At 37.3% G+C, this 13,243-nt stretch overlaps 1 protein-coding gene across 1 annotated transcript in view; it reads right to left on the bottom strand.

Moving 5' to 3' along the window:
* The window catches only part of LOC102199504 (microtubule-associated protein 2-like), a gene marked incomplete at its 3' end in the record, with an annotated part of 75,888 nt that overhangs the window by 26,582 nt on the left and 36,063 nt on the right, over nucleotides 1-13,243 (bottom strand). The window contains exon 4 of the mRNA XM_013908296.1: nucleotides 2,051-2,190. The remainder of the gene's footprint in view (nucleotides 1-2,050; nucleotides 2,191-13,243) is intronic.

Raw genomic sequence — 13,243 nt, 5'->3', positions numbered from 1 at the left:
TCACAACAACAGTCCCCTCAAGGGGCTTTATATTGTAAGACGCTAGAATAATACAGAGGATACCCAACAATCAGATGACCCACTGTGAGGAAGCACTTGGCAACAGAGGGAAGGAAAAACTCCCTTTAACAGGAAGAAACCTCGGGCAGAACAGGCTCAGGGAGGGTCAGCCATCTGCAGCAACATCCACCAAAGAGCACCAACACCACAAATACAGCTGAAATAGGTGCACTAGGTGAATCCTAGTGGACAGTACAGGATGCAGTTACATATGTTGGCACACTTGTCAATATAAAGTATCTACACTTAAAATCAAGTCCTCAAAAAAAATCTAAAACTGTTTTTGTATCATATTACAAACATTTGAATTTCATGAATGAAGCTAGGCAATTTAACATTAAAGTGTGTCGAGACTGGCTAACTTTTGAAGCCAGCGTCAAGTAGCTCTTCAAAGGAATACGGTAACTGCAGGTCACCACTTGAGCAAACGTAGCTGTTTCCGGGTTTTTCAGTCTTCAGACAAACTGGCAACTGGTGAATCCTCTCATCTAACTCTCAGCTTTCCAAGAGTGTATAACTGTACCTTTAGAAGTATTTTATATGGCAGAGTACACTTGGCAGTCACACAGCTGGCTATACTTTAGCATGGGTAACACAGTTTTATTCAGTTTCCTAAGTAAAAGCTTCTAATGATGCATAAAAATGCATCAAGGTAGTACTTTCAGATTTGGGGAATAATTGTTGTAAAAGTTGTAGAAAACTCACAGAAGAAACCAAAATGTTAAAATTCATCAGCACTGTGGGTTTTTTTCCTTCTTAATAATGCCTTTTTTCTAAAACCTAAAAAGAGACCTATCTTATATCAGCTTTACCAGGCTTTTAAGACCTTATTACAGCACCTGACGTTTTGTAGGCTTTTGTAGGTGCAGACTAAATGCTGCAGCAAATACTTTACATCTGAGGATTTTGTGATTCGTGATTTTTGGCGCACGAGCAAAAAAAAACATGTTGAACAGCATGAAATAATACTTCTCTATATAAACAACAACAATGTCGTCATTACTACTGGATACAAATGCTTAAATGCGCAATATATAAAAAGTGAATATGTATACATATGCAGTGTCCCTTTCCACTAGAAATACTCCAAAATAGTGCCTATCATACGTGCACATAAGCATTTTGTTTTTGTTGTTTACACAATATATGTGAATCATATTGTGGCATAAACCAGCCGAAACCAAAATAAAGCAGCAGGTCCATTTACATAAGTTCTTGAGGCTTACTGTCACTTTTAAACAATATTTTTTTTGTCCAGTGAGTCTATTTTATCCTGTTTCTATGGAGTCTTCTATAAAACTACATCATGATTATGTGAGAAATAATGGGACACACCATCAGCTGACCTCGATACATACAAACATGCTCTATACAGACAGACACTTTTACCAATCATCCATAGCCAACCTCACTACCTGGAACACAGAAAACAAAGAAAAACCATGAAAGCGTGACTGCTTTTCAGTGGGTCTTGGTGCTGATTGTCTCACTAAAGCAGCTCTTCTCTTCCCACTCAGTACCCACTTCCCACTCATAGCTCCTAGCAGCCTGCACTCACATGTACATCCACCCACACAGCCATTTCATCTGTGGAGGTAACAGGCATTCTTTCTCTCCAGCTCTCTCTTGTTGTAAATGTTTCTTTTTCCTCTTTTTGACAGTTATTCATCTTGTATGTTTGAATAGATGAATTTGATTCTGAACAGGCTTAGCACGATAGTAGATGAGGTTTGGCTGGTTTTGGCTTAATTCGTTTAGATTTGGTGAGTTGTTTCAAAGTAACAATTTACTTTTTAATCATTATCATACCGACAGCAATGATTTTGACAGTTCCAGAACAGAACCAGGAGCCTGGGCCTTACTGCACGCATATCTTTCTCTGCATACTATTTTTTTCTAATCATTTGGGCCCAATTTAAAAATCAGCAAAAAAAAACCCAGCTACCAAGTCTGGCATTATGTTTGTTTACACATACGGCGGAGTCATTACCTGATTAGGTGGGATGGAACTTTGGAATAGGAGTCAGGCTGGATCCAGAGAAACTATCTTCTCTCCCACTATCAAAAGACTGACGTAGAGATTGTCAGAAGAATAGAGAAAGCCAAGTGCGACAGGCCCTTTTGTTGCACCTGTAAGTTAAGAAAAACAAGATCAGTACTTATTTGAATTACATAAGCCTCTATTTGTCTGCAGTTGTGAATGTTTTCTTTGTTCTTAGAATTATTTGACTGTCCCAAAAAATAAAATATGTTTGTGTGTGACATGATATGACATGATGTATTGAAATTAATCACTAAGTTGCCACAGTAATAGTCAAAACTAGGACAATAGCACATCCAAGCATAGAAACGCAGATATTTCTACTATTTTCCCACGCCTGTGTTTAACTCATGCAATGTAACTGAGCAGTAACAGCAACTCCAGCTTCCAAAATGTCCACATAATTCAAACGAGATCTTGCAAAAGCAGCTTACAGACAAACTTGACACAAAAGAGGTTTTTATTTTAGAGCTGCTGCATTAGACACATTCTATTCATATAAATGATGCATAACAAACAGAGTAAATGGCTTAATCACTGAACATTCATTGCAGAAATAATTTGCATATAAACTACTACAGTTTGTTTGTGTACTAAACCCAGATGGATACGTAGTGATGTGGTGAAATTATTAATCATCACAGTGGGCAAGAACAAAAATGCTTCTAAAGTACATTCACTTTTTTATACTTTTTCCATGTAATTATAAAATCAGTAAAATTACCCTTTTTAATCTACACAGCCCACAATCTCAAAGTGAGCTTTTTCTTTTTCCAAATTCCTTAAAAATGAAAAGCATATCTGGATGCAAACTTGTATGTTTATAGGATATTGCTCTGCAATGTACAGTAGGACAAAAAGTATTTAGTCAGCCACCAACTGTGCAAGCTCTCCCACTTAAAAAGATGAGAGAGCCCTGCAATTTTCATCATATGTATACCTCAACTGTGTGAGACAAAATTAGGGGGGGAAAAAATCCACAAATTCACATTCACTGATTTTTTTAAAGAACTTTGCAAATTATGGTGGAAAATAAGTATTTGGTGACCTACAAACAAGCAAGATTTCTCGCTCTCACAGACCTGTAACTAGACCTGTAACTAACTTCTGTAAGAGGCTCCTCTGTCCTCCACTTGTTACCTGTATTAATGGCACCTGTTTGAACTTGTTATCAGTATAAAAGACACCTGTCCACAACCTCAAAAACAGTCACACTCCAAACCTATTACTTTATATTCTAGCTAAATATGTAGCTATATTTTACAGGGCATCTCTGGGCAAAGGCTAAAACATTCTGTATGTGGAACTCCTAGATAAAAAGGAATGAGCTGGTCCTATTTTCGACAGCAGACACAGGGAGATTTGTCAGAAGGAAGGCAGATCATCAATGAAAACTGCAGACTGTACTCGCCTGGAGCTCAGTTGACTTTTCAGCTCTTAGCAATTACAGCAAACTAAAGTATACAGCCAACAAAATGCATGAGTTTGTTTGTTTGTTTGTTTGTTTGTTTGTTTTTTTGGTGGGGGGGAAAGAATATGCACTGATTTAGTAAGTAGCAAGTATGTAGTAAATTGAATATGTAGTTTTAAATCAGATTTTTTATTATGTTTCAGATAACAAATCTAACAAAAACTAACCAAATCTGTCATTATGAGTTATATAGGCTGCATTTGTGAGAATGTTTTCAATTTCAAAATGAACTTTAGAATGCAATACTGTGTGTAAAATCTGTAATCAGTGTGTAAAAAAGGTTGTTTTTTTTCAATTTCTTAAGGAAGCTACACAAATCTACAACACTTCTACCCACAGCTTTGCTGCTTTTTTATCACAACTTTTTTATCACAACTATCACTAGTTCTGATTACAGCATTACTGCAAACAAAAAAGCAAATACAGCTAATCAAATGCCTGTTATGTACAAAGCTATTCAGCATTTCTTTTTATTGTATATTACTATACGTTAAAGTACTGTATACTTTCAATGATTGATATAGGTAGATCACAAGAGACTTAAATCATTTGAATGCAAAACAGATGGAAACCTAAATCATAAGCATCATATATGACAATGATCAAGCAAGTGCTTTTAAGCAAATATAAATCAGTGATATTAACACCTTAATCAATTTATAGAACTGTAGATACATCTCTATTGGTAGCATGTTGTCTTTAATAGTGTCCAAAATAGATTTTTTAAATATCTTTTTTCCCCCAGTATATAATTAAATTAACCCCCTGCAATTTAAATAGCACCATCAGCTTGCATAACTGTCTTAGCCTCTATGCACACTCAAACTGTGCTGATAATTACTTTGGTAAATAATGGAAAGCAATCAGCTAATGCATGAACATGTTGAGGGTAGAACCAATATTGTAATGGCAGAAAGACATCTCATCTGACAAAAAAAAAACCCCCCAAAACAAAACATTGCAGTGATCAGTGCTTTCATTAACTCCATTGTGACAAATAGGCTTTTTTTTTTTCCTTTTTCTAAACTGCAATTCAGTTTGGTTGTGACAATATAGCCACAAGGTGAAGGTGTTATTGACATTTGTGGCTTTTTTAAAATATTTGTTTACAATATGGAAAAAATATATATACAGCCTGGTACTGAAGCCAATATTAAATATATAGGCATAGTAAACAGTATGGTAGTACTGTATGTCTGTAATATGTAAAACATGGGGAATGGCAGGTAGGGTCACAATTTATTAAAAAGGCTTGGAAGTTGGTAAAATTATTAAACAAAACTTAGATTTGATTCAAAAGCCTACAAGCAGTGCTGCAGACCTCCTGCATCATTTTCATATTTCGCTATTTACTTTATTTTTTCAGTTTGACTGAATTTGCTGTAACATTTTTCATACTCAGACACATTAAATAAATTCTGTATATTTGCCAATTGCACTTATCAGAAATTTGATGACTAAAGATAGCACACAACATAGACACAAAAAAACCCACAAACAAATTAACTGTACAAAAAAAGGATGGGATACACTGAAAAAGAGGGTCAACTAAGGGTCTTCTATTGAATACCTGTTTCATGTACCTCCCAGTAAAATCTCACAAAGTTAATGAAGTAGTTAATGAAGTAGTAGTAAGTAGTGTATTAGTGCATTTTTTTAATTTACTAGTTCATACATTTTCTACATAATGCATGTAGTATCTCTACTCTGCTTATTCAGTTGTTGTACATTGTGGACAACAGAAAAGGCGAGTGCCCGAACTGAAATCAGTGACGGCCTTCGGCTAAGAGAGTCAAAGCCTCAAAGATACGAAAACAACACTTACAAAAAGCAGGAAACACATTTTTTATTCGTGCCTCAGCTCAGCAGCTAAGGGTCACATGTGAGTCACACCTCAAACAATGACCTTGGACAAGCCTTTGTGTTCTCTGTGCAAATATTCATTTACACAGTTAAAGCTACAGGAAAAGTGCAGAAGCAAGATTCAACTGGGACACTCAGCTGATGGCATCTGCAGCCATGTGGTATGCACTCTTACCCCTCAGCTTACGTGTTTTTGTATAGTTTAAAAGTCTTTTCAATTGCTTAAAAAAAACAACCAATACACCATTAGCAAATGTACATGACACAAGCAACTATTAAAAGTTAACTACTAAGTGTATAGCCTGTATAAACAGATTCTTATTGTGAGATGTACTCTGCTGCCCTACATGATCAACCCATCTAGCTTCAATTATGTATGGTCAAGAGTTTCTAATAAAAATGCAAATGAAATGCCTTGAAGTGAAATAACTCATTAACAGTGAGACAAAAAAAAAAACCCCGAATAAGACAAACCATTGGTGTAAGACTGGGGTAGGTATGATTTTGAACTGTGGTGACACAGCTTCAGACAACAAAGAAGCCAGAACCAGGTCTGGTGAAGCTCTGGGGACACTGCCAGTCTCTGGCAGCCACACTCACCAATTAGTCCATTAAGTTGTTATAGTGTTTGCCAAGCATCAAAGGTCTAAATCACACCATGGTGTTTACTCCACTAGGGTTGTCCTTTTCCCCCTTTTGTACTGTACAGTAGATTTTTGAGTGCAAAGCACCAACTGACCAATGATTAGAATGAAAAAAGATCTTTTTTGTTGTTTTCAATTTTTTTGTAGTAGTGAGTGATTTTTTTTCAAAGAACACTTTAAAAAAAGCTGTAAAGGGATTTCCTCCTTTTACTAACAAAGGCACTTAAATCTGTGTTTCCAATACACAAACTGGCTTTTGCATTTTCTATAATCGTATTTCACACATAAACATAACAGAATATGTGTTACATCACTCCACTTCAGGGTATAACATGATAAGAGTAAATTACATATGGTGTATGTCGTAGATGGAATACCATCACTGTAACCAGCATCACTGGATTTACTTTACAACGGATACAACAAAGAATTTCAAAATAAAAGATTTAAGAATAAAAGTGAGTCCCCATTACCACTCTTCAACTCTCTATCATTCTTTCTAAAGATAATAACAGCTCTTGTGGTACTGTCACATACATTCCTTTGATAATAATCTTTAGCTTCTGGAAAATAGAGAATTAATTAATTTATTTATTTATTGACCTTACTACCCTGCCCTCTAAGAAAGGTCTGATTTCTAAACACACCTGACTCTAGTCCACAAATGAACCTTTTTACATATTGTCTCATTTGTTAGTGCTTTTTTTAAAGTTGGGTTAGAGATGGAAGAAAAGCCTTAACCCATTTCCATTAAATAAATGGTTGATAACAACAAGCTCATTGTCTGTCCTCTCTGAAACCAGCGTTCCAAGCCTCTATCTAAAAGTTCCAATTAATTTCTAACCCACTCATTCTTTACTCTAAGTTGAGGAAAATAGTTCTGGTACTTATGTATGGTACTTAAACAGCACTTTTCTATTCTAGCTGAGCACTCAAAGCTTTCTAGAATAAGTCTAATTCACCCATTCATTCAGCATTTTTATTTGAGTGTAGTCTAACCATTCATGCGTACGCTTCCATGGGGTTTAGCATCTTGCTCAAGGATACTTTGTGGACTTGGTAAAGTCCAGGCATCAAACCACCAACTGTCATGATTAGTAGACAACCTGTTCTACCTCCTGAGTCACACTGGCCCCAAAACCTGCAATTGCACTACTTTCTATCATAAATAAATCCAGGCTTACTTTTAAATTATTAAAAATGTGAGGCTCAATACTGGAATAATAAATAGTGGTAATGCAATTCTTCAGTTGTTCCACTTCTTTCAGCTCGCTTTAGGGGTCGCCACTGTTGGAGTCAAATTGTTAAATGTTGTCATTGTGTTACTTAAATTTGTAAGTCTTAGTTCAAACTGTAGGATCAGATCGGAGACATTCCTTTGTTTCTGACCAACTCTCCAGCCAGTTTGTTGGTGGGGAAGGCTATAGTATTTTATAATAGGCAAATCTATGTGAGGGTTCTGTTTTCTTGTTTAATAAGCTTCCTGCTTTTATGATCCTTTTGGTAAGCAGGAGGTCACACAAACGCACCCCCAAACACAAACACACACAAACGCATGCATACACACACTCTCGCACAGGCATGCACACACACATACACACACATACACGCACAGTACCTTATCTTTTGTGACCATAAGGGTTGTTTGTTTTTTGTTTTTGTTTTTTGTTTTTTTACAATGGGTGGTGCTTGTGTGTACTGTAACTGTTTTCAATAAAAAGGCAGCAAGAAAGGCTGTTTATTTGGAGTTGGCTAGGAGACAGGTGAGGAGCGTTTAGCTCCAAGAGCCTGGTTCCGACCAGCCTCCCTTGCTAGCAAGTAAAATTGCTGTTCGTCTTGCTTCCTTGTTGTCATTAACAGGAATAAGTCTCTACACCAGCGGCCTGTGGAAGCGCAGCGCCAACAGCCACAGTGGATCATTGGCCTCCATCACACCCTATTGCCTATCTATCTGTTGCCCTATCTGTTCTGTGTGTTGTTGATCGTAGCTGTGTTAATTTCTAATAGATGTTTCTCTCTGATCCACAAATGACAACTACCTGTGACCAACCCATAACCTACTTGTGTACACCTCCAGCATACACAGTCTTCTACATACACACACACAAATACGCACTCTATAGAGTGAGCCCATGAGAGTTTTGGACTCATCCCTTTAAGCTACTTTCTTTCCTCTCAGTGAAGGTCACCTTAGCTTGCTTCTTATGTAACCTTGTACCTATAACACACACACACACACACACACACACACACACACACACACACACACACCACACACAGATCACACACACACACACACACACACACACACAGATCACACACACACACACACTGATCACACATTCTGATCCTGCAAACACACACATACTGATTAAGCATACACACACAAAATGAAAGTGCTTTGTTCTGTCTCCTGGGACTGCACATCCAGCAGCTACCTGTCAGCCCACATTTTGTGCAGTCTGTAGGGGGTTATGTTTGTGCGTATGCATGTGTGTGTTTCAACTGACCAAGCTTGCTGCTTCCTGCTTTGAAAATGCAAGAATCTCATTCATTGTGAATGGACTGGCGCGAGGAGTCGAAATGTATGTGCTGATGCCGCAGAGCTTTCAGGAAAAAAAATCTTCTGAGTCTTGGATTATTCAGTAATACTGTAAAATTGGCTCCCAGTAGGTTCGATTGTGAATCGTATGGTTATGTAAAGCTTTAATTTTTAATGAGTGTATGCTCTGCAGGTTAAGGTCTTTACTCCTGCCTGTATGATTCTGCAGAACAACTCTTATAGAGTACAGTATCAAAGCAGACCTATGTGTATTGTGTAGGCATGGTGGAACCTGTGTATAATCTGCTGCTTAACACCGAGAAGACCAAGGAGCTCATCGTGGACTACAGGAGGAATGCTGACCCACATCCACCCATCCACATTAAGGGGACGGCTGTGGAGCGTGTGAGCAGCTTCAAGTTCCTGGGAGTCCACATCTCCGAGGATCTCACCTGGACGACCAACTGCTCCAAGCCGGTCAAGAAGGCTCACCAGCACCTCTTCTTCTTGAGGACTCTGAGGAAGAACCACCTGTCCTCAGACATCCTGGTGAACTTCTATCGTTGCACCATCGAGAGCATCCTGACCAACTGTATAACAGTCTGGTACGGGAACTGCTCTGCCTCGGACCGGAAGGCGTTGCAGAGGGTCGTGAAAACTGCCCAGCGCATCGCCGGAGTACCACTTCCTGCCATAAAAGACATCTACAGGAAGCGGTGTCTGAAAAGGGCTGGGAAAATCATCAAAGACCCCAGTCACCCATCACATGGACTCTTCACCCTCCTGCCCTCTGGGAGGCGCCACAGGAGCCTCCGGACTAAGACCACCAGGTACCGGAACAGCTTCTTCCCCACAGCTGTCAGACTCCTGAACTCTGCCTCCTGACATCTGACCCACGTTAACACATGGACTGAACATACACACACCCACAATGGACAACTGTACCCTCAAACACACAATAATAACATGGACTGAACCACCACTCACAACCACCAGCACTTTATATACCGGTAGCCTCTGTAGAATTATCCACATATCTCACTTATCTTAACTGCACTACTGTATAGCTCTGTGTAAATAATCATTCTGTACATTCGATAATTTTTAATCCTACAACCGTTTACAACTTGCATAGTTCCCATTTCTCTATAGCTGTATATCTCAGATTTCTGTAAAGTTATTTATTTCATATTCTGTATAGTTTTTCATATTTATATCCTGTTCATAGCTTGTACTCACTACAGCCTGTACATACTTATAGTTATAGAATATTCACAACATACTTCATACCGTGTACATTATAACATACCATAATAGACCCATTTCTGTAATATACTTACATATCTATACTATTGCTAATATATCTATATCACTAAAGCACTTCTGGATGGATGCAAACTGCATTTCGTTGCCCTGTACCTGTGCATGTGCAATGACAATAAAGTTGAATTCTATTCTATTCTATTCTAATCTATGAAACCTCAAAAAACTCAAGAAGTGACAAAGTTAGTTGGTCCATCACCTCAATCTTGATTAAAGTTTCTTCACCTCTCTTGCAAAGATTGCTAACAAATCATTTTTATGATCCTGCAACATTTCCAGAGGAGGCTCACATTTTATTTTTGAGAAATAACCCTCAAGTTAATTCAGGTCAATGGAAATGATGCTCAGAAGGCCTCCTCAAAATCTACTGAATATGAGCCATTTGTTCGTTTAAGACAGGACATCTAGAACTTGTGGTAAGCTGTATGAGATGAATGGATATGTCCAGCTACCTTACTGTGCTGGGATGGCAGCTTGAGAAAAGCAACATATGCATATATATGTAATTGATATCTAAAATGAAAAATCTGTTCCATTTAACAGAAATTTCCCAGAGCTTAAACTGAACATAGTGATTATTCTTCTTCATTAGCCCCTCATTTATCATCCCTCTCCTCATTAACCTGCTCCCCCTCAGAAATAGCGGGTGCTGTGGCCTAATGGGAAAGTATGAATTTTTCTGTTCATTTAAAGGTGTGTGTGTGCATGCACATACCCAAACTACAGCATTGATAACACTGCAAAAATTAAGACAAAAAACGCAACGAACAACTACCAGCACAGAAAAAGATGTTATCTTCTTTGACACCAGCTGACATTATCGGCTACAATGACAGCACAACTTCTGTGTTATTAGAGTAAAAATGTGTAATTAAGTCAATAAGAGACTTATGTTTTATTTTTATGTAAATAAGTGAATGAGATGGTGTGACGTATAAGGGTTTTTCAATTATAAATTCATTTTTTTCATTCATTTTCCATCAGACAATCCAGTTCAATGATAACTGTCATTCAATGCAAAGTGTATGACTTGATACATGAATTTTCTTTTTGTGATTTCACCATCTATCCATTAATTATTTCCCCCATGAAAAAATTGTATGCATTTCATTAAATGGAGAGCTCTTTTAGCCCATTCAATCTGTCTTAACTGTAATTAACTGTAATGCTGTCATATTCCGATCGATCGATCGATAGATAGATATAGATATAGATATATATATATGAATATTATCTGCTTTAAAGCCTGAATACCTATTTGCTTTATTTTCGAGACTTAATTAGAAGTGCTGGTGTCAGGTGGCAGACAACAACGTTTTTAGGTAATTCAATAAGCAACAAATGTTTTATCAGCATCCACATACATCTAATGTATTAATTAGATATAATTGTAAGGAAACACGGTGATGTGCACAACCACTGTTCAAAACGGAAGTGACAATATGACTTGTAATAAAAATTAAACACTGAATTGTTCATGTTACCTATACCATTCAACTTTTTGCAGTCCTAAAAGGCACACTGACATCATACTGTAGACACCGATCAAAAAAAAAAAAAAAATCAACATGTTTTGACTGAACAACAACGTGGCTCCATGGTGTAACCTAACACATGTGGTTTGGACGTGCAAATGGTTGCATCAGAAAGGGCATTGAGTGTAAATGTCTGTGCCAAATCACAAATATGCAGATCCATCTGTCAATGTGACCTCTTACAAATAAGAGAGCTTAAATAGTTCTTCTATCTTACTGAACAATGGCATATAAAAAATAAAAAAAAATCTTATTCATCACATTTTAGACAGCTAGATTTGAAGGATGGGTGTGATTTTTGATGCTATGACTGATTGGAAGCAGATTGATTCATTTTCCTAATTTAACTAAAAAAAATTACTTTAAATTGAATTTTACTCAGATTTGAGGTCAGTGACTCTGACTGAACAGATGTGTGAACAGTTTCAATTCCTCTTACGGGGACAGAGACCAAACATCTCAAGACTTTATCTGTGACCCATTAAACCACACATGGTTTATTATAACAGCATTTCATATGACTTATGTGACCATAAAACTGCACAGAGTAGTGCAGATAAATATGTCATTTCATTTGCTCCTAAAATAAAATGTTTAGAAATGTTCAGACAAGATCCTTTCAACGCCAGTCTTTCCATGTAGGAAGCAATTTTCTTTCGTGGCCAAACTGTTACCATAAAATAAAGCATAAAAACAACTATCTATCAAATTTAAACTTTCTGGATTCTAAAAACTGCAACCAACACAGTTCTGGTAGTAATTTACAAAGGCACCACAAAGTGCACAAAAACAAAGAAAACACAAATTTTTTCGTGCAGAATATCTCATCCTTTCATTTATGTGCATTTCATAACAATTCTTGTTAATATGGATGAGCACCCTGACAACAAAAGAAAGAAATGAAGATAAAGAGAGCTGAGAACACGAAAGTGGAAATCCAGAATGAGTAAATTAGATATGAAGAGAAGAAAAGATGAAAAGATGCAGGGGAGAGGTAGACAAGGAAAGAAAGAAAATAAAAGAGTCTAGCCTTAGGAATGGAGGGAGTCTGGGCCATTACGTCACTGCTGCAGTGGCTGACAATACCAACATTACATTCTCTCCCTGTCTACAGTAACCTCCACTCACAACATATTGCTACAGACTTCATCAATTCTTTATCATAACTATTAAGGTTGCTGATTCTAAGTGACTAATTTAACATTAATTTAATTCACATTAAAATCAAATGAAAGGCCATTATTACTTTTTCAAATGTTATGTTATGTAGCTTTACATTATTATATATGTGGCCTTTGTTAAGTGAGTTCACTGCTGGTTGTTCCCTAGACCTTAGTAAGCCAAATCCTGGACTTTATAAAGGTTCCAGCACTTCTTGTGCTTTGTATCGATCAAAAGCTGATCCATATCTCTGCAGTTGTTGTGGTAATCCTGATGCGGGCGAGTTTTTAATATTTTTGTTCAACTTTGTGACACACAACTGAGAATGTTTCCCTTATAAAACATAATATGTAAGTGAAACATTCTCTGGTAAGGATTGCCTGACTTTCTGGTTTAGCCACCAAATTGTGATGGAGCAAAGGAGAAAGTAGAGGCTAAACAAACGAGAGAAGGTCAAACAGACCTGCTGGGAAATGCCACTAACGTTTTCCCTCATGGTGACAGCAGGGAAAGCGAGACGTGCAGAAGGGTTGCATGTTTTCACATCAGGTGTTCTCATTGTGTTTGAACATACACAGAAACTGACAAACATTACCCTGCTCA

Source organism: Pundamilia nyererei, unplaced genomic scaffold (assembly GCF_000239375.1).
Source record: "Pundamilia nyererei isolate P.nyererei 1_Seehausen unplaced genomic scaffold, PunNye1.0 scaffold00009, whole genome shotgun sequence".
In the NCBI taxonomy this organism is placed as follows: domain Eukaryota; kingdom Metazoa; phylum Chordata; class Actinopteri; order Cichliformes; family Cichlidae; genus Pundamilia; species Pundamilia nyererei.
This window is presented reverse-complemented; position numbering and strand designations above follow the sequence as displayed.